The sequence below is a fragment of the Protopterus annectens genome, chromosome 1.part1, assembly GCF_019279795.1.
Source record: "Protopterus annectens isolate FY-2018-M chromosome 1.part1, PAN1.0, whole genome shotgun sequence".
In the NCBI taxonomy this organism is placed as follows: Eukaryota; Metazoa; Chordata; order Ceratodontiformes; family Protopteridae; genus Protopterus; species Protopterus annectens.
The window spans coordinates 501,932,047-501,956,039 of record NC_056726.1 but is presented as its reverse complement, the minus strand read 5'-3'; positions in this window follow the sequence as shown (position 1 = coordinate 501,956,039).

The window sequence follows — 23,993 nt, the reverse complement described above, 5'->3', positions numbered from 1 at the left end:
CTGATCAGTGATGCCTTCCCTTTTTAGGATTTTGCTCTATCATTTAGTAGCTTCCTCCTTCTATTGTATAGTTTGTTTATGGCTGGGGTCCACCAGACAGGACGTCTGCCTTTGGAGGATTGGGTCTTGGTTTTATTTGGGATCGCATGATCCATGCATTCCTGAAGGTGTTCATAGAATGCGTTTATAAAGGATTCTGCGGTCTGGGCTGTATTTTCCACAGGCCCGGGAGCTTTGAAGGATTCCACCTCAGTTTTGAGGAGTGTGAAATTTGCTTTAGAGAAGTTTTTCACTGTGGTTTTCTGGGCAGGGGGTGGGGTCGGGATGTGAATATCCAGTGAGATTAGTTTATGGTCTGATCTTACCAGTGAGGGATACACTTCTGGTCTGGAGCATAGAGTTCCCATGTTGGTGATGATCAGGTCCAGTATGTTTTCCTCTTGTGGAGTGGTAACAAGTTGTTCCATAGCATTTGAGTTTATAAATTCTAGGAACCTTTGGGCTAGGGTGTTGGAGCTAGAGTAATGCTCCCAGTCTATGTTTGGGTAGTTGAAGTCGCCCAGTATAATGGTGTTTGGAGAGACCTTCATATTTTCCAGTGTTCTCAGGAAGGCCGAGTGGGGTTCCTGGGTTTGGGAGGGTGGTCTGTAGCAGGCTATAAACTGGAAGGCAGTTTTACCCACTGTTAGTTGCACATGGATAGTCTCTGATGCTTCGTGCTTTGCCACCAACCTGGAGGTGTGGGTATCTTTGATAAATATCGATACTCCCCCTCCTTTTGTGGTTCGGTCCAAGTTTTGGTGCCAAAAAGCATGGTATGAGGTATAACCTGGTAGTGCTGGGGTGCTCTCGGGAGCCCTGAACCAGGTTTCTGTTACTGCACAGATATCGATGTTCTCCATGCTAAGGAGAGTTTCGAGTGTGTGCATCTTGAGGTTTAAACTTCTGGCGTTGAGTAGCATTACTCTTAGTTTCTTATCCCTTGTGATACCTATGGAGGTGGGTTTGTCTTTTGAGCCTTGCCTAAAAAAGGCACTATGGGGGTAGCAAGAGCCTTTGCCAATATCCGAAAGCCCAGGGGTGACAGGTGCAAGCCGTCCCTAGTGAAGCATCGTGGCTTGTCGAGCATATCATTTCAAGCTGACAGGCATTGGATCCCCTTTGAATGACACCAGTACTTAAGCAAATTGTTGAAATTGATCATCTTGTCTTCATATTGTGGCATCATTCTTGGTGAGGGTAAGATGCTACTCAAGGTCAGGGTCATACCGGCCTGGGCTACATGCTCAGAGAGCTCCTTTATGTCTCTTTTCATGTAGTCCAGGGAGGTACGTCTCAGGTCATTCACACCAGCATGGACAATGACTGAGTCATATTTGTACTTGCCTTGGAGTGACCTGAGTGCTTGTGTTATGTGGCGGATCCTAGCGCCCGACAGGCTGCTCACCGTGACCCTCTCCTTGTTCAGCCTGGTGAGCGGGACGCCAGTGTGCCTGATGATAGAGTCACCTATTACAAGTGTATCAGATGTGTTGTTTAGTCTTAAGGGCTGTGACTGTTTGGCACACTGGCTTTGTGAAATATGTGTTGCACGTGTTTTGTTTTGGGGTAGCGGCTGCTTGGGTGTCTGCTTTGGAGGTCTCTGCTGCTTCAGCAGATCTTTATTTAGAGCCTCCGAGTATGTTTTTGTGTGATTATGTGTTTGGTTTGCTGTCGTGGTAGGTCTATGTGAGACTGGAATTGTAGTGAGTGTGGTTTCCTTCTCCTCCTGACTGGTTATGCCAGTACTGAGTCATAACATGTGTGCCATAACATATTGTGAGGCATGGTACACGTGTAGCACTAAGGGCATATGTGTATACCTCTGGAATGTACAGACTGTGTTAGACCCCACATATATTGGCCAGTATCTCTGCTGCAGTCCACAGCAGCATTACATGCTAGCAGCAGTACTGTACACTGATGTCCTTTGGATATAGTTCAGTAACCAATGGCACACATGTTATGACCAGATGTGACCTGTCACACACACCATGTCTGTGAAGGCAACACAATGACAGTAGCAATAGCCTACTAGTATACCTGTTAGAGATAACTGACATCCCCTGCAACTATGACATTGGGAACATACGGGCTGGGGATGGCCTACACTTCATGTCCAGGGACTATGGTGGGAATATATGTACATTTCCATATCCAGATAGCCAGATATATGATTACACATGTGTACTACACCCATTTAAGACTGTCATGGCAACCACCCACTATTGATCCGCACATCATGTGTACATGGTCTCATTACATCTCCTGTGTGATGGGCATCCGTCCCATGTGTGGGCAGCAGTGCAACCAACGGCATGTAGCAATACCACATACAGGAAAACCTGCACACTCAGGGCAGCCACATATTTGTAGGAGGATCAGGACGTACAGACAGACTGCGTGTGAAGTTGTGTTATGCATTGTATAGTACTAGTGTTACAGGGTGTGGATGTACATACAAGTTTGCCATGGAATGCAGTCCGTCTGCATAGCACACAATTGTGGATGTACCCTCATCCTGGCTGGAGCTGTGCCTATCATGTCTTGTCTGTCCACCACACAGGTCTTATGTCAGATAATACACTGGCAGTGTGTGTGTTGCGTGTTACTGGTACATGGCTACATCCATGGCCATCCATACCAACAATTCCCTGACTAAGGTTATGTTACAAACTATCCTGTAACACCTGCACCTTGCATAGTGTATGGCAAAAATTGTCCACATATGTGCCTGTATTCCAGCCTCTGTCCATCACCTACATACCAAGCTGTGTACATATGTCATGTTGTCGGTGGTTGATCCATAGTGGGCTGGGAGTATAACACACTGCCATGTCTGCCATCAGTCCACTGCCGTTGTAACCCCCACATGTATGGTGGGACTGGAGCCATATATGTGTGGGCGAAACCTACACAATACATGTGTGCCCTCATGCACTGCAGAGCCAAGTGTATGTAACAGTGGTATATGGCCCTGTATAATTGAGTCTAGGGGTGGAACACCAGAAAAGACCTAGGCTGCTACAAAATGTGGGGTTATCAGGGCTGAGCTGCTTTAAGGTATCTGGATGTACAGTACCACATACTTCACCTACATGCACATTACTGTCATGGATCTGGGTACTGCAGGACTACTGCCCCCTGACATACAAGCTGTTCTGTGTGTTGGTGTGCACGTGATGGTGTCACTTATGCCAAGTTATGTAGCAGTTGCAACCCATGTGTTCATAAGATGTCTATACCACCTACTGTGTTTGTACAGTGTGTAGATAGAGGCTGCTGAACTACACACCTGGAGTACATACTGTTGATTGTTAGGTATTCTGTGGCCCAGTGTGTCTTTCCTATTGTACAATGTGAATGGCTTGGACTGGACATCAACAGCTGTGAACCTTTCCAACCTACTGTATGAGTGTAACTGGTCAACTGTAGCATCACTCCGTTGATATAGTTGTCAGTGTCTGAACAGCTATATGGCATGGCATATAGAACTGTAATAGCACACAATGACAGGTTACCATGTCAGCGAACGTGTGGGTGTTGTTTCGCCTATGACCTCTTTGTGGGTGTATGTTACAGGCAATGATTGTCATTTGTATGGGTGGCACATACAGTGTCCAGTCATTCAGGGGTCAACTGTAGGCATAGTGGCTGTTCCATATTGTGTGCACCTACTGCTTATGTTTCATACTATACATGTGTATGTGTAGTCACATGTATATGTACATATATATATATATATATATATATATATATATATATATATATATATATAAAATTATGTATATGTATACCTGTATCTGCATATCTGTGTCTGTGTATCTGAAGCCTGGTAATAGGTTCATAGGTTCATAGGTTCATACTAGGCTATCTGCCCAAGGGCATTTATAAGCCTAGCCAGAGTTTTGTGGCTTTCGCCACCCCTTTAGTTTGGAGGATACTATGCCCATTATTTTGCTGTGCCTCTGTCCAGCAGTGACACTGAGATAATCCCTGGGGTATATCTGCGATCTCCCATCCATTGGTCAAGATTTCCTTTGAACAAAGCCAGCGAGGTGCTCTGCCTCACATGTACCGGGATTTTGTTCCACAGCATAGGGAGTCTCTGGGTGATGAATCTGTCCCTCCAGCACGTCCTATTAATAACCGTGTCAAGGTTTAAGTCTCCCGCCCTTGTAGTTCTGAGGGATCTAGATTTTTTGAGGTGAAGCATGTTCATCAATTCTGGGTTTGACATGGCCTTGTATGTCAGGCACAGGTCACCTCTGAGCAGACGGTAAGCGACTGAGTAGAGCTGAAGTTCCTTCAGTCGGGCAGCATAGGACATATTTTTGAGACCCTTTATCCTTTTGGTGAGGAACTTTTGGGGCCTTTCCAGTTGCTGCAGGTGTCATGTCAGATACATTCCGAATGGGGCATTGTACTCAATCATTGGCCTGATGAGTGATGAGTACAGGGGGACGATGACTTCCCTTGATCTAGATGCGAAACCCTTCATGATCAGGTGGGCAATGTAGAAGGTCTTCCTAACTACTTTGGCAACATGAGTATCAAATGAAAGGTTACTGTCAACCTGGGTACCCAGATCCCTGATAACCTCTTCTGTGCTTAGTGGGTTGCCGCCTATATGATAGCTAGGGTAACCTTGTTTTTCCCGAAGGGTATGACTATGCATTTTTTGGCGTTTAACTTTAGGCCATGGTTCTGGCACCAGTTTTCCGTTTCTATAAGACCCTTCTGAAGGATATCTGTGTCAGATGTGTTCTCAACTATGGCGCCCAATTTGCAGTCATCTGCAAATTTTGTCAGCCATAATCCTCCTGTGTTTGCTTGTACTTCTGAAAAGTAGATGCCGAACAGGAGAGGGCCCAGGACTGAGCCCTGTGGGACACCACTTGTGACAGGCTTTGAGTCTGACATGGCGCCAGCAACTCTGACCCTGTGGGTTCTGTCGCTTAGCCCACATACCACTCTCAGGTGGCCAATGTCACCATCACCCATACAGGTAACAGATAAGCATCCACATAATACATTCCCCATGGGAGCCAGGACGTACTGCATGATATGTTACCAATAACAGCCTGACATCATACAGGTGGGATGTAGTACAGGTAACATTGTGTGCCTATGTTGCCACTGGCCCTGGTTATGGGATTACCAACACTTTGTAGTTTATTGCAGGGCAGACATGTTTGGCTGGGGGGGATGCCTATTCGTATGACTCGTATAGTGTGTGGTGCCTCTCAACCCCATTAACGTAACATGTAGCCTGTTACATTCCACTCCCTAACAGGTACATGTGCCTTGCAGTACCAGCACAACAGTGTTGCACCAATGGGTCAGTAGGCATGGGAATCCCATTGAGGTCTGCCATGTGTGTGTATATGTGCATGTGTGCATATCTGTAGGGTACACCTGTCCGAGTCCACATACTCCTATTACAATACACATTGCCACACAATAGTGAGTATATTGTTATTGTCACCCATAGGTGTGGCAATGCAATGCAACACCCTACTATGCCTGTGGCATGAGCATCACATGCATATCCCTGTGGTACCACTGTTGTGATATGCAATGGGTTGTTTTTCTGTCATGACCACTGTGTGATAGTGGGTATGTCAGAGTATCTAGATGGGTTCTAGTGTGTGTACAATATCCAGTGGGGTATGTGGGTGTTGTGTACACTGTCTTTACATCATGGTACACCTGGTATATGGCCCACATACCACTCTCAGGTGGCCAGTGTCACCATCACCCATACAGGTAACAGATAACAGGATAAGGCCCAGTTACACATGTGCTGTGTGCAGCCTACCTGTAACACATTGGATACATGGACTAGGTCATAGGTTCAAAGGTACTTAGGTTCATAGGTTCATAGGTTAGTACTAGGCTAACTGCCCTTGTGAGCCATTTTAAGCCTAGCCAATAATCCCTTGTGAGACTCAAACCCAGCACCTTGTGTTTGTAAGGCAAACACCTTAAACATTAGGCCACCCTCCCAACCCCTTAGTTAGCAACTATACAACCAGGTCTCTAAGATGTATGTCTACCCATTATGTGTCGGTCAATGTATATATGATGGTATGACACACTATGTATTCACCATATACAAACATTACATCCCCATTACCATATTGTACATGTCTGTGGATGGTCTGCATGTAGCACGTGACCAGGTACACAACTCACCCTACAGATGGTGTAATGTGTGCAATGACAGCCACACAGTTCAGTAGCACTACATACTTGGGTGGGGGTCTAGACACAGTGTCGCCAAGTCAGGATGTGTGTGCATGTGGATGGGTTGACATAAGGGTGCAGATTATACCTGTACCAGCTGGCCACTGGTCACTTTTGCATGGCCAATAGCTGTTATGCATACCTGTGGCATGTGTGCAACTGTACACCACATATGTCATGGCCATGGTGTCACCACACTGACATACCCCTGTGGAATATGACTGCGGACCATCCTCCTGCTGACACATGTATACCTACAGCACAAATGGATGACAGTATGGGGATATTAATTGGTGTTGCCAACAGCTGAGATGCATCTTAGCTGCATGGCTACACAACCTGACATGTAGGCAGTACACATTACCCCTAACTACATTCAACACTGCAGTACATTTCAGCACTCTATCACAGTCACCATGTGCATCAGAACCATGTTAGCCTGTCCCTGCATCGATGTTATGGATGGCAGGGATGTGGCACAGGTATCATCATATGCACAGGGTGTGTTGCAGGTGTGCCAGAGGCCAAGGGTGGTCCATACATGTGTCACCATGTGTGTGGGTGAGGGGTGTGGTTCCTTGATTGGGGTGTGGTGATGTGGTGTGTGCCGGTATGGGGATGCCCTAGGTGTGGTTGCATAGTGTGTGGGTATGCATGCACACAGTTCCACCATGTGGCTGCCCCACATGGGTAATGTTGGACAGCTGCCGACCATACCTGGCAAGGTGTGCAGTTCAGTGCCTCTGGCCATGAACATGCTGACTGTGCCTGCCAGGGGTTCCATGGGCACATGTAGGTACAGACCTTGAGGTGCTACTCTCCCCTGATGATGACATATGTCCGCTGGAACCATGTCCCACCTGGGCCTGGCCAGGGCCACATGCATGTGGCCTGCTGTGGTGTGGTGTGGACAGCAGCCCCTGTGGTATGCTGGGGCTGGTACTGCCACTACGGGAGTGGCTGTGCATCCTGGCATGTCCGCGTTGACTGCCAGCTGCTGGTGTCTCTGGCCTACGTCCACGCAGATGTTGCACCACTCCCACCACGCATTCTAGCACAGACATACCATGGTCAAGGAGGCCAACCATCTCACCCCACTGTCTATCAATGACATCAGTATATTCACGTAAGACAACAGCGAGTTCGTGGAGGTTGCCATTTACAGCTGTGAAAGCATACCTCTGCAGCCTCAAGACCTGCCTGGAGTGCATTTCCATACGTGCCTGTGTCTCCATTGTTGCCTGAAACATGCTCCTGGTGGCACCAGTTGTGGCGCCTCTGCCAGGGGCAGGATGACCTGTGGTCCTCCCACCAGCACCATTGTACATCTGCCAATGTGGTGGCCTTCCAGACATCCGGCTATGCCGACTGTGACCCAACACAGTTGGCATGGACACCACACTTTCCTGACCATTGCCACCAAGCGCCAACTGTCCCTCTGATATGGCCACATGTGATGAGGTTTCTAGGGGCACTGTAATTGTGTGCAGGCTTGGGGTGGCTAGGAGGGTGATGACACATGGCGCAGTGTCGACCTCTGACAGCCCCACCTGTGCCTCACCTGTACCTTCATCATCATCTGTGTCTGTAGGGACACCTACCTCAGTATGCATGCAGGAAGGACCCTGACCCACCTCACCATCTGTGGGGGAAACAAATATACATGTTAAGGCCTGTACAGCAGTGCATAACAGTACACACACTCACACTCACTCACACTGACAGCCACCTTACTACCTCACCTTCCCTGAGTTGCAGACAGTCCCACAGTCAGTTGCATATGTTCCCCTTCCTGCATGGCACTTGCTAATATACACACATCACTACAGCCCATTAACATATCATCCATTTCCATGTCTACACATGTGGTTACCACACCTGACCTGTTACTCCATCGCCTCCCTGACCTGGGTGGAGTAGGTTGTACATGGCCTCACAGCTGTCACCCTGTATTACTCTGTGTATGGGCAGTAATGGTGTACGAGGCCCCTATAAGGTTGAGGCTCCCACATTCACTACATATGTCACACACCAGAGCCTCATACTACAGTCTTGCTCAGTCCATGCCACATCTGCTGCACAGGTGACCCATCATGTAGATGATAGTACTACCTGGATACACTCACTGATGTGCTGTGGTAATTCCCCTTTGCATTTGTAGTGCTGCATATGTGGGTAGCTGGTTACCTATCTGCTGCTGGCAATATGATGTGTATACCTGGTATGTACTGCACCCCCCAATGCATGCTGCATGCTACAGACCTTGTTATGCAATCAGCTGTCCTGTGTTCACATACAGGTTGTCCTGGTGTCCCGTGTCTCACTCCATGTATGGCACAATTCCAAGGGGAAGTACCGCCGTGTGGTCAATCCCACTATTGTCTGTGCATACATGGACACACACACACACACACACACACACACACACACACACACACACACACACACACACACATCTGACATGCATCGTCCACACTCCACTAGATTGCACTTATGAACAGAACCGAGTCACATACACCCCACACTCCTACATGTGGAGTTGCACAACATTTGTACACACAGTCCTCCCATTAGCCTTCTGTCAACATGCATTACACATGGAGCTCAACAGCATGCAGTGCAACTATAGTGACATCATGCTAGCGGCAGTATACATGTGTGTGAGGCGTGGGCTTTGTTGGTAGGTGATGGTCCCTCCCCATGTTAACACTGCACCCATGTACAAAGTTTTACTGTGGCCTGTTCCGCACCCTGCCTTGTACTGTGCACCATACCTCACAGGTGTAGAAACCATTGATGCATCTGTGTTGGTTATGTCAGCTCCATTGCTCACAGCCCCTGTTTGTTGTAGCAACACATACCTGGGATGGTATATGAACAGCTATCAGTTGTGGATGCCTGATGTCTGCGTTACAGATCACAACATCAGCAGTGCATGTATGACCAGTACATGACTATTACACTGACAACCAGTGGACCTTAACATGGCTGTGAGGCATGCCCTACACATGTCCTAGACCGCTGCATGGTTGCAAGGTTTACTCATGTGCACATCCCTTGGAGTGCGCACACTGCTGTGATGAGTGCTGTGGGGTCAGGGTTACATCTGCAATGTTTACTTAACCTGCTTGTGTGCAGCTGCAGCCATGGTGGTGTTGAGTCACACATGTCCCTACTGTAGGCCATGTGTTCTGCCACGTCACATCCCTGTGGACACATTGCACATTGACAGGATGTTAATTATCTTGCATGTGTCTGTTGTACCTTTCCGATACCTCAGTATGGTCTCTACTGTGATGCAGTGCATTTCTCAGCAACAAAACATGAACGTGTACAGCATGCAGTATGGGTAGGTGTGTTAGATGTGTGCATGGGGGATAGCCCATAGCTATTACATGCCCAGTTAATAATCATGCATGAACACAAACCATACTCACCGGCTATGGGCTGCTGCTGTGGTTGTATCCTGGAGGGATCTACATAGGAATGCAAGAAAGCTGATGTCAGTGGCCACAGCTTTGGCATTCATAACAGGTGAGTGCAGCATTGTTACACCAACAGTAGAATTACACAATATTACAGCTTCTACACAACAGTTTATTACTACTACACAGCAGCAGACAAAGTATATGACATCTCAGTTTTGCATGATGTACCTGTATAGCTGCAGATGCATACACACGAGTGGTGTACCAATGTGCCCTGGGGCCTTACCTGCACAATCCTCGGCTGGTGTGTTGGCACCCACCTCCAAGATGTGCCCTGCCAGGTGTTGATGATGCAGGCAGACAAGTGCCACTAGGCTGCTGAGAAGATCCTCCACACGGGTGAGGGGTGGATGGGTGGGTTGCCCCCCCATTGTGAGGTGATCCCCCCTTATGGCAGCTGCACGCCAACGTACATGGTGAAGCAGGTCGGAGCAATGATGCCAGACCTGCTCATAGCTGCGGTTATGCAGTCCGACATTATTAACCCTGTGGACTAGCTCATTCCACAGGGCAGTCCTCTCCTGCTGGTCATGGGCTGTCTGGCCAAAAAGAAGTACATAGTGCTGTACCAGGTGGTCAATGATGATAGCCGTTTCTGCAGTGCTGTACACAGGAAGGCAACTATGCAACATGATTCCTGGAAGACAAAAAGATGGAAACAGGTCTGAGCCACCCATACAGCAGGGTTACCATAGTTCTTAATACACATATGTCTCCCCCACCATATCAGCTACAACAACACATTCACAGACTGCAATTATGTCAGATGCTTACCTACCATTGGGACATATGTTGTATTGTACCAAGCTTTGTGCTATGTGTATGTGCCATGCTTTGTGCTATGTATTCGCAGCCATGCTCCCTGTGGGGACACTTATCTTTGCTGGCCTGTAACAGACTATTCCACCTGCATGCCATTGTCAGTGCCACTATATATATATGTGTATAAATATACATCTATGTACATATATGTGTAGATATATGTTGTATGTTGTTGATATACCTATGTCTATATGAGTGTCTGTATCTGTACCCATACACGTCACAGTTCGTATCACACAGATATGTGGCGTGCATACAGATATTGAGTCTGCATTCTGTAACCATCTTTCATTCACAGCTGCACTGTTCTGCCTTGCTGCAACACAGGTGCCACATATGAACACAGCCTAACATTAGGGTGGCAACTATGATGTGAGATGGTTGGTACACCTATTACACACCTATGGCATTTGTGCATGCTACATTACACATTCACATGACTGTCCTGCAAGTGCTGTGCACTGACACACATGTGTCTATCGTGATGACAATACATCCACCAACAGCTATTCTCCACACTAACATAACATACACATATATTATGGCTGACATCTTTGTCATTCATTGCTGATCTGCACAGTTGGCGGGTATGTCCCACTGCTTACAGGGACAGACAGTATTGTCCAGAGCAGTTGCTCAGTGGGACATCATTACAGGGACAACTACATATGGCACATATCAAACATTCTACATCATACATCTTATTAATCTATACCACATACTACATTAAATTACATACAGTTGTGTTTTACATTCCTTTTAGTGTTTGGACAGGTGTGACACCTTCCCGGTTGTGGCCTGTAGTACTGTGTTCTCCACTGTGTAAGTTCCGTGGTATACATTTGTTTTCTATTTGGTTGGTTTCCTCTCTCTTTCCCTCTCTCTCTCTCTCTCTCTCTCTCTCTCTTCCTCTCTCTCCAGTAGAGTGAATGAGTTGGTTTGAATGGATTTCAGCATGGCTTTTTGTAGGTGATGCACATGATCAGGTGATGGGCTCTGCACCAATCAATGTGTAACGGTTGCTGACTGTGTGCAGCCTGCTGTGTAGTGATTCTGTTAACCATCGCCATGGCAACCCAGTACTATAAAATGCTTACTCATGTGAGCGTTGTCCCTTCACCTTTCCAGTATGGAGGACATCCTTCCTGTATGTGGGCAGCAGTGTTACAGATGGCAGGTTGTGGTACCTACTACAGCGGGGATTGCAGACACAGGACAACTACACAATCTTAGGTTGTTCTAGACCTACAGTTGTTATGTGCTTTGTATATTGCTCATCTTGCAGTGTTTGCGTGTACATAGTAGTTTAGGATGGAATGCAGTCTGTCTGCATAACTCACAACAGTGGCCCTATCCACATGATTACCAGCGGATTGTCTGTTTGCTTTTGCCTGTGCATCGCACAGGGCTTGTCCTAGACATATCCCCGACAATCTGTCTGCTGCATGCTATCAGTACATGGCTACTTCCAGTTCTGTTCCTGATGTGTTATTCCTGCATAAGGGTATGTTGCATCAAATCCTGCAACACCAGCAATGTGCAGGGTGTATAACAGCAATATTACGAGTGTGGCCCTCTGTTCCTGCCTCTGTCCGCCACATATATGGTTGGCTTTGTCCTGCTGTGATACGGTTAGGGGTTGTTTGGTATTGGCCTATCATAATATACTGCTGGCATTTCTGCTATCATCCCAGTCATATCGTGGAGTCCCACAACATTTGTTGGTCAGGGTCCATACATGTGACAGATACATAGACATTATCACAGGTAATAAATGTCCCTCTAGGCCTTGACTATGGGGTGTAACTGGCGGCTGCTGAACTACATCTGCTATTGTTTATTGTTACCTATCTTGATGGCAAATCCTTTGTCCACAGTTATACGAATTGATGGGTCTGTCCTGGACAGCATAGTATGTTATATATCCGCACTGTCTGCATCTACTTTTCTGTGTGGGCCTTGCTTTCCTCACTGATTACACAGGTTCAGATCTATGTGCTATTGGTAATGGCATACATTATTGTAAAATACACCATTACAAGTTGTCTGTGTATACATATATGTGTGTCGTCTCATGTCCTTTGAATAGTGAGTGGGCTATGTGTAACTCCATACTCCTGTTCAAGTGTAAATGTCATTTAGTAGGTTATACAGCAAAATTATTTTGTTATACCGATTTTACACAGAAAATAGAATGTGCTGCAGTGGGACCCAAACCGAGAATGTGTGCGTGGTAGGTTGATGCTCAGCCCACTACACTATTGCAGCTCTGCATAATTTGCATATTTCTACCTTTATGTCATACCCATGCTCCCTTTCCCCGGCCCCCGAGATCCACGTACACAGCATCCATCCATTCTGCAGTTGCTAACCCTGCCATATTACACCTCCACACATTTCTCTCTCTGCATGTCTCGGTATTCCTCCATATTACTGTCTCGATGAAACCTTCTGCTAGCTCTTCATCAGTTTAGTCCACGTATGTTCGGGCCTTCCCTTCATCCACCTCCGATACTGGTGGAAACATTTTTGTGACCCATAAGGTCTGGTGCGTCCCGGCAGGGATGGACCTGTTGTTGTGTCACGAGTACACTTTTCTGGTCTACACTGTTTCTCCCACTGGTAGCATCCTGCCAGGATTTTCAGATGCAGCAGTTTGCTCACACACCAAACTAGCCTCATCTCCCACTTCCGCGGATGAAACACGCCCCCACGCCATGGCCCGTTTTCCATTCCACTCTTCAGTATGATACAAGACTGCTGTTTGCACAGTATGTGTGGACAGACACTGTTCATTGGTACTCATAGACTGCTCGGAATACTGTGACTGAGCACTGTGCACATGTTTTCTGCTATTAATGTACATATTTACATACATTTCCTATACCACTGACTGACTGCGCCAGATGATATGTTTGTAATAACAGCAGCTGATTGTATATCTGCCATGCCTTTGTGGTAACTCACTTGGACTATAGTGTGCATGGGGAGGGCCTGGGAGTGCTGATTATGTTGTTACTGGCCACAACGAGGGCTGTGGGCTACAGTATGCCTAAGGCACTGCAGGGGAAGTGTAGGCGGGTATGCGCTGGTGTGCACTAGGTTCAGACCTGCTGACCTCTGACTATGGCATCTTACACTGGATTGGCCTCCACATTGCTTAACCAGTGTGGGTATTGCTTACCACTGCCCACATAGGCGTACTCCCGCTTGCTGCTGCATACCCCCACGCTACTTCATTCCTGTACATGTCGGTATTATACATGCTTAAGTCAGGTGTACATGTCAGGTATGACTGTTCATGAAGGTCAGTGTAAGGTTAAGTGGAATTCCAGTTTAGCATTTCTGGTTAGGCTACACTCAGGTATCCGGGTTAGGTTTAGTTATGCCATACCTGTGTTTTAGAGTAGATGTGAATAGTGGAGGTGTAGGTGGGTAGGTGGAGGGGGGGACATTTTAACTGTATAGTAGGCCATTCGACTGATTGGTGGGGGAGCAGTAGTGCAGGTTTGCAGGGTGTTGGGATATGTATGCGAGGTAGGACAGGAGGTGTCAGTGTCAGTAGTTGGTGTAGGGGTCTGGAGTGTTGGGGGTGGCGGACTTCGCCAGGTAGTGATCCAAGTGTACTTGGATTTTCCCTTCATGTGTTATTTACATGTGTAGTCTGGGACAGCTGTGGTGATACACCTGGGTTCTGCCAATATAGTTGTGTGGAGGGTGTCACCTACCTGTGACTGTGAACATTACTACGAATGCAACAGGGGTTGATAGGTAAGTTGTTTTACTGGGCCACACAGAGAGACTGATAGTGGGAACATGTCCAGGGATGTGCAAGACGGCTGATGGGAAGGTCTATAGCTGGCCATTTCATCTACAGCGACAGCTGTGTATATACCCTGCATTTGGGGGTAGGTCTGGACAATCACCCCCCCCGGGTGGGGGTGAGGACAGCATTACAGCTCTCAACCGATCAGAGACAAATCTTAACAGAATCAGGGACAAATCTTCAAATAATCAGGGACATTTTTTAAATATTTGTACTATTAGCTTGAAACATTTGCAGAATAAGAGAATGTGGATTAATATAGATTTTCTGATGTAAAACGTGTATAACTCTGAATTGCAATCATTATTTATTAAGGGCAATTCACCATCTTTTCTTCAGCAGTCACCAGTTTTAAGAGGGATTAAGAGGACAGACCTACAATCGGAGTCTAAATCAGGGACGTCCCTGAAAATCAGGGACAGCTGAGAGGTCTGGACAGCAATAATACCTTGTGATGCCAATTAGTTCAGCTTACATGACTACACTGGGGTGTTGCGACCATGTGTTGTTTGGTGTCATTTAGTGGGTTTGCAACAACACATCTGGTTACACCATCCTTTGTCATGTACACTAGACTTTGATGCAGTGGGACTCGTACCAGGCGTGGCTGCTCGTTAGGCATTGGCTCTGCCCAATGCACACTATTGCTTAAATCCCTGGTGCGGTCCACATAGAACCACTCCAGCCAACACCTGCACAGCTAGGCCCATAATTTCATACCCATAGTTCCCAAACCACACATCCTCTTCAGCAGTCTTCTTTACTCTGGGTGTAGGTCGGGTTTAAACACACCACTACACAATGCCCACTCTCCACTTCTCGGGACCCATCACGTACGTTGTCTCGCCACATGGGTCATCAGGCTTCCCCAACCTTGTAGTCCAGGAACATGTGTGTCCTGCCATAGGTTATCTGTGTAATGGCTGGAAGCCCGAATAGCCATAAAAGTTTTGGGTTGTCCCACAAAGGACGTTCTTGTCTTTATTTCAAGATTAGACTCGGCGGGTCTCTCCCACTGGTAGTATCCTGCCTGTAGTCTGGGAAGCAGTGGTTTGTTTACTTTTATGGTGTGTTTGTATGTTTCACCTGTCTAGCTGGGGGGGGGTGATGCTACGTATTACACGTTCGTTGATTGGGCCACTCACCCCCATTGGCACGGCCTGTGAACATATGTAATACTTAACTGCTGTATCATATCCTAGCTATATATATATATATATATATATATATATATATATATATATATATATCTATGTGTGTGTGTATATTTACACACACACACACATATATATATATATATATATATATATATATATATATATATACACATATATATATATATATATATATATATATATATATATATATATATATATATATATATATATATTTATTTTATTTATTTATTTGCAGTTGGTTTACCAGGATAGTCCATTGGGCCAAGATGAACCCATTTTCAATGGAGTCCTGGGGAGAAAAGCTCCAGAAACACGGTTACAATAGGTTTTAGATCCTTATTACAATATTTACAACAATTATACTGTTAGAGCATACAATTTCTGGTAGAACCAAACTGGTGGTAAACATCACAAGATACAGACTAGAGAAAAGTACACATTCCAATGTAGAAACTGAGAAGCAAATTATATTAAAAGGAAGCATGCAATGGAGGAAGCAAGAAAGGGAAGTTCAGTGGAGGGGAAAAGCGATAAAATCAGTGTAGATCAAGAAGGATGGGTGCAAGAGCATTCCCACTGGGAGAGTAGATGAGAGTGAAGAGATTTTTTTGAATGTAAGGTGGTTGAAGGTAGTACAAATGGCAGGAGGTAGGGAGTTCCAGAGCCATGCTAGACTAAAGGACAGGAGATTTTTTCCTGTGGGACGATTAGGTTTGTGCAATTCAATTAGATTTTGGTTATTAGATCTAAGTATTCTATTGGGAAGGTGCAATTTGAAGGCAGAGGAAAGGGATGGACAGAGGCAGGGTTTAAAAATAAGCTTGTGAGCAAGAGTAAATTGAGAATAGATGAGTTGATTGGGTAACTCTAGCCATTTTAGTTTATGGAGTGAAGAGCAGTGGTGGGTAGAAGTCTTATGGCTGGTAGCAAATTTAGCGATTTTGTTATAGCAAGAGGAAAGTTGTGTTTTAAGGGAAGATTGGATGTTAGTTAGGAGTGGGGCTCCATAGAGAAGAGAGGGGATGAGGAATGAGGTAGAGAGACTGATTTTAGTGGAGGGTGTAAGGTAGCAATTGTGTCAGTAGAGCATGCCTAGTTTTTGATGGGTTTTTTTATATTTAGTTGAATGTGGGAGTTGAATTTACGATGACTATCGATTTGAACCCCGAGTAACTTAACTTCTGACACCAATTCCAATGATGTGTTGTTGTGGCTGGTGATTGAAAGAGAATTAGTATTGATAGAGATGTGTTTAGAGGGGGTAAATACCATTAGTTTGGTTTTAGAGGCATTAAGTGCAAGGTGGTTTTCTTTCATCCATAGTTCAGTGATGGAGAATGCATCTTGTGTAAGCTTTTGTAGTGCTGGGATGGATGTGGCAGAACAGATGATAGTTGAATCATCTGCCTATTGGATAATGTTAGAGAATGGGATAGAGTTGTGGAAGTCGTTTATGAATATGTTAAATAGGAGAGGACCCAGTATGGAACCTTGGGGAACTCCAGTTGGGGTATTAAGGAATGAGGAGGTGGCCTTTTTCCATTTTACTGCTTGATATCTATTAGATAAGTAACTAGAGAACCAGTTCAGTGAGGAAGGAGATACGTTAAGCTGAGAGAGTTTAGTTAGAAGTAGTTTGTGAGAGATAGTGTCAAAGGCCTTAGAGAGGTCGAGTAGGAGGGTAGAAACAATATGACCAGAGTCCCGAGCTTTATTTATAATTTCTAGAAAGGAGAGGAGGGCTGTCATAGTGCTATGACCGGGTCTAAAACCATGCTGAGTTGGAGTTAGCAGGTGATTGTCTAAGAGATAAGGTAGGAGTTGTAGATGGATACACTTTTCTAGGAGTTTAGAGATGGGAGACAAGATAGCTATGGGACGGAAGTTTGTAATATTGTTATTATTGCCACCTTTATGTAAAGGTATGATAAAAGCCTTTTTCCAAATTTGGGGTACTATGCTTTCTTGGATAGAACGGTTGATTAGTATGCTAATAGGGTAAGCAATGGTTTCTGCAGCTATGCTAAGGAAGTATGAAGGAATATTGTCTGGGGCATTAGAGCATGGCTTTAGTTTCTGGAGGAGTTTTTTATGGTAGATGTAGGAATGGGTTTTAGTGAGAAAGGTGAGGAAAGGGGAGAGAGGGTATTAGAGGGTGGTGGTAATGGAGAGGAAGTGAGAGTGGTGGTGGGAGTGGAGGGAAGAGTGTTAGTAGAGGAGGATGGGGGTGAAGTGGAGGATGTGGTGGTAGAGAATGGAGAGGTTAGTTAGAGGTTAGTTTTTATATATATATATATATATATATATATATATATATATATATAACTGTATTTGTATGTATATATATATATATATATATATATATATATATATATATCTATACATATATACATATATATATATATATATATATATATATATGTGTGTGTGTGTATTGCTGTACATATATATCTAACGACATATGGATGTATGGGTGTCTGCAGATGTATATTTCTATATGTGGGTATTTATATATATGTCTGTCTATGTATGTATACATTTGTACCACAGAGAGGGAGAGGTATATCTCCATGTAGTTATGGGTATGTATACACACACATACCTCTACATATTTATATCTACATCTGGTTATACCGGTCTTTGCCATGTAAAATAGTCTGTGCTGCAGTGGGACTCGTAGTGGGAGTGGCTGCCCATTGGGCAGCGGCTCTGCCCAATGAACACTATTGCTTACATCCCTGGGGCAGTCCGAATAGACCCACTCCAGCAAACACCTGCACGCCTAGACCCATAATTACATACACATAGTTCCCCCACCCACACCTCCTTTACAGCACTCATCCTTACTCTGGATGCAGGTCAGGTCTAAACACATCACTACACACTGTCCACTCTCCACTTCATGGGACCCATCTCGTACGTTGTCTCGACCCATGGGTCATCAGGCTTTCCCATCCTTGTATTCCGGGTACGTACACACCCCACCTTGATAGGTCATTGCACGGGCTTCCTCCTATAACAAGACAATTTTTGGGGTGTCCTGCAAGGAACGCTCCTGTCTCTGTTCCAAGATTAGACTTCTCGGGTCCACTGTGTCCCCCAGTTGTATCCTGCCTGTGGTCTGGGGAGCAGTGGATTGTTTACATTGTTTGTGAGTTTGTTTATATGTTGCCCCTCTCCGGCTGGGGGGGGGGTTTAAAGCTACGTGTTACACATTTCTTGCTTGGGCCCCTCACCTCCATTGATATATGTATATGTCTGCATACACACACACACACACACACACACACACATATATATATATATATATATATATATATATATATATATATATATATATATATATATATATATATATATATATATATATATATATATATATATATATATATATATATATATATATATATATATCTAACGACATGTGGATGTATGGGTGTCTGCATATGTTTATATGTATATGTGGGTATTTATTTATATGTCTATCTATGTATGTATACATTTGTACTACAGAAAGGGGGAGGTATATATCTATTTATTTATGGGTATTTATACTAACACATATACCTCTAAATCTTTAGCTACATATCCAGTAATGTTGACTGATATTGCTGGATACTGTGTTTCATATGCATACCGGCCAACCTTGTGTGCCACGTATGCTTTGCGATACCTACAACTAATTCCGTTGGTGTACACAGAGTCACAAGTGACATCTATTGTTAGTACCAAGAATATATTCGTCCCATGTGGGACAACCCAAACATTGGGTATTCAACTTTCGTCTACACCCAGGGTTACATAGGTACCCCTGGCTATGTGCATGGTCTCCGGCGTGTGCCGCACCTAGGATACTTGGGTCGTCACATCATATGGGATGGATCTCGAGGGGGGGCAATGTGTGGTAGTGTGGTAGCTACGGACCAATAACCAGGGTATGGGTGGTGGCTGCGTGTGTGCTGCAGGTGGGGGGAAGCAGAACTGTGGGTTATGCATGTATGGGCTGGGGATGGCCTGAGTTGGATGGGCCTGTACTGCTCAGCCCACCTAGTGGGTGGGGGAGAGGGGTATGTGATGTCGACATGTGACACATAACAGAGGGCTGATTTAATTCCCTAGTTCAATGACAGATGTACAATACTATGAGCTTGGTAACGTATTGCAGGGCAGGCGTGTTTGGCTGGGTGGGGGGTATGCACATTAGTACGTGACATATATTGTTTGGGGCCTCTCAGGGCCATTGACGGTGCATGTAGACATATATGTTTCTGTTCATCTACCATTGGTATCTACAGATGTCTGGCCATATATACCTCTGTGGGTATATATATTTGCTTACATATGTCTAACTATGTCGGAATATACCTACAGAAACATATATCTGCGTAGATACGTCACTTGTGTATATGTGGACATATAGATGTTGACATATATATGTGTAGTTGTCAGCATTTGCATGTATATCTGTTCATATATTTTGTATATATATGTATATATCTCTGGATATTTATATACATGTATATATATGTGACTACATCTATAGATATGTTGTACCCGTTTAGTATGTGATATATTTGTAGATGCACGCCCATCTAGCTGTAGGTATACATTTTCTGTACTGTTGCATGACTGGGCTGGGGTTATGTTTCTGACAACATACATTTTCTGCATATTTGGCATGGCTTAGTGGTAAATCGTTTTGTGTATGTTATGCATGGTCCTGGGTTCCGGCCTTGCAGAGGCTGTTTGTTATGTTGCTGGGCAGATCACAGGCCGTTGGATATGGTGTGCTTAAGGCACTTTCATGCGGTTTTAAGTGGGTTTCCGTAGAGGTAAGCACTGCTGACTTCCGGTCACAGTGTCTTAGACGCAGTTAGCTTCTCCTTTGCTTAATCTGTGTCGGCGGTGCTTCACACCGCCCAAACGCACTTGCACATGCTTACTAGTGCTTACATATGCTTACTACTGCTTATCTGTGCTTACGCCTGCTTACTGCTGACTTATTCATTATGGTACTCACTCTTCACATGTGCATTTAATGCAGTACTCCAATTTACATTTAAATGTTATTTTGTAGGTTATACAGCAATAAAATGTAAATAAATGTTCGTATACAGGTTTCACATAGAAAATGGTATGTGCTGCAGTGGGGCTTGAAACAGGTATTTCTGCTCGTTAGGCAGATACTCTGACCACTACACTATTGCGGTGCTGCTTCATTTGCATATATCTTCCTTGTTATCCTCTTCAGCCTTTTAAGCTTCTTTAACCGTAGCTAAGCGATGGGTACACCCGCGCACCTATGGTTAGCTGTACTCGGAGATTTAAAAATAATTACAGGGGTTGCTTTTTTTATTTTTATGTCCTGTTGTTGTTGTATACATGGGGGACTGTTGGTGGGGATATGCGGACACCTATGAGCGGTCTCGCTTATTTATTTACAGCTTCTGCTGTTCTACTTTGCAGGGGCGTGTTTATTCTGAGAGCTCTGCTATCAGACACACCCCTGCACTCATCCACACTCCCTGTAGGATTAGGAGGTCAAGCAGCGTGCCTTCATTAATATGCTTGGCGCTCTGCCATCCTCCTCCTAAATGGCCACTTCCTGCACGGATGATTAGTGAATCCGGGAGGAAAAGTCATTTGTAAAAGTGTCTTCATGGCCCAGTTTTTCAATGGAGCCTAAATTATAAGATGAACTTAGTAAATAATATGTAAGCACTCAATCTTCACAAGATATGCAGTAACCCATGGGTCTTTTCAAAACAGTATAAAAGTAGAAGAAAGAAAATAAAAGACCTCCTAGAAATTTAATGGGAGAGTTATCTCACATTTATATTAGCACGTATGCAATAAAACTAATTCTAGTTGTAACTTCATCTGATTAACAGCTCCATTAACAAAAAAAAAAAAAAAAGTCAAGTATATCTGTCACACTTGGAACTAATATGTTCGTGTGACCAAAATAGCCAAAATAGCTACAATGTTTACTTTTAAAATCTCACTACTGTTAACTTTAACTGTCCTTTTCTTTTCATGCATGGCAGCATGCTGAAGAGCTATCTAAATAAGGACACCCTTGGACAGGATAAGGCAAGCCACTAATATTACCACTGACCTGACTAGTCTGCTGGCCATTGACAGAGGTGACTAGAGAGCTATAGTTTCTGCTTACACATCAAATAAAAATAAAATAAAAATGTAATCAAATAATCAGGCAACAAGGACAAGAGTTTATGTTGCTTTCAGGAACATACATTTTCCCCAAACAGCAATCTATTTATTTTATTAATGTGGGTTTGTTGATTGAGGTATAGTGCTGATCATAAAAGACCAATTTCAGTCACAGCCCTGAAAATAAAATGATGTTACAACATGTATATAGACATAAAATTATTTATGGGGAAGTCTCAAATGTAGAAAGGAGTATAAAAAAAGAAAGGATGCAGGTGAAGAATAGGCAAGAGACAAATTACAGGAGATTAAGTTATATGTCATAAAGCATTTGCATTTTGCTTGTTTTTGAAGATGAACTTTTAACTAAGACCTGAAATTGGGTTATGACGATATGTCTTTTAGAGAGAGAGTCACAAAGCTTTGGGCCAAGGAAGGAAAAGCAGTGGTCAGTGCAATGAAATCTGGAAGTGGAGGTTATAAGTGAGTGGTTGTGATTTTAGATTATAAGAAGACTGTTGTTTTGCAAGCTTAGCAACTAAAGGAGAGAGTGATATTTCGATCATGCAGTAATCTAAGTACTTGTGATCTGAGTAGTTTAGACCATGCCATGACAGATAGCTATTTTGCTTTTTCAAGGATTTTGCAGATGTGTTCCTTACTTGGGTAGAGAGTCATAAAACAGCAGATGTTATTGGAGATGGTTTAATTTACTGTGGTGTTTCTTGAAGAAATTGAAGATATTATTATTAAGAGACTATATTCTAGCTGAGGGAGTACGATGCCTTTGTCTGTAGCAGTTCTAGTGGCAAGAGAAAGGAAATACATTTTCTTGTCTCATAATAAGACATTTATTTTCCATGTATTTTCATGATGGAGATTGAAACTGGGTGTGGGATTGAGCCAGATCCCTAGGAATTTGAATAAGTTGACATTTTCACTTGAGGTGTTGTCATCAAATTGTAAGGGCTTGGAAGTTTTTCAGATGTTTTTGTTCATTCTATAGAGCACTTTATTAACTATTAATGTGTTTAATGGGGATATTTTATTTCTGATTTGGTTAATGAGAGACAGGAAGTCTAATTAAAGTTCTTGTTAAAGTATTGGGTTGGAATGATTACAATGTTAAAAGACCATATCATTAGACTACACTATGATAGTGTGATATCATAGGGTAGCTTATTAATGTAGATAGAGAACAGAAGTGGGGGCAAGTATTGAGCCTTTTGAGGCTTTGTTTTGAAGCACGGTTGGTTGATAAGCTAGTTTCAGAGATAATTTTGGAAACATAGCTGTGATACCTATGATAATATAAAAACGGTGTGATCTGCTAGATCAACTGTCTTGATAAGGTGAATGAAAATGGATCCTGTGAACATTCCTTTATCCATTGCTAAAAGGATTTCATCAAGAAGAGTCCAGAGGGTAGTTATTGTGCTAAGACTAGCCCAAAATCTGTGCTGTTTAGAGGACAGAAGGTGTTATTGTCTAATATATTGTGAGAGTTGAGTATAGATAGGTTTTTTTCTCGATATTTCCTAGTGAGGGAAGTATAGAACTTGGAATGTATTGTGAGAGTTTGGCTTTTTTCCCGATATGGGCATGATATCTTCTGTTATGCAAAGGTTGTGCAAGTATAAGCACTGAAGAGGGTATATGATGACTTCTCTGCAGTGATATATGAACAAAGGGTAATGTGAGTCAGTACTGTCTGCATGGCTATCTAGTTTTACTTGTTCAAGGAACAGAATTACATTTTCAACAGAGATATCCTTGAAGCTAAGTAAGGAAATGGTGGGGGGGGGGTGAAGTGAGGGAGAAGTAGAGGGATGGCTAAAGTTAGAGGAATCAAAAGAGGAAAACAGCCTGTGTAATTTCAGATGCCGGAACTGAAGACTGGTCAGTTAGTTGACTGATGATTTTCCAGAAATGGTTTGATGACCATATTAGTGAGTCTTGATTGAATTTCATCAGTGTACTTTTGTGCAATCTGATTGTTTAGTAAGACACCTCAATGGCTTGAATTGCTGACTTGTGATGAGTATGTTTGATTTCCAGGAATATCTATCATCTGTGAGGGTTACTAGTGCTTTCAGCTTATAACATATCGATTTATCTTCGCCTTTTACAATCTTTCTATTAAAAGAAAGTACATGTCTTGGATGGTTAATAGCATTTTAGTGAAAATTTCAGCTAAGTAGCTGGGATCAGTCTGGC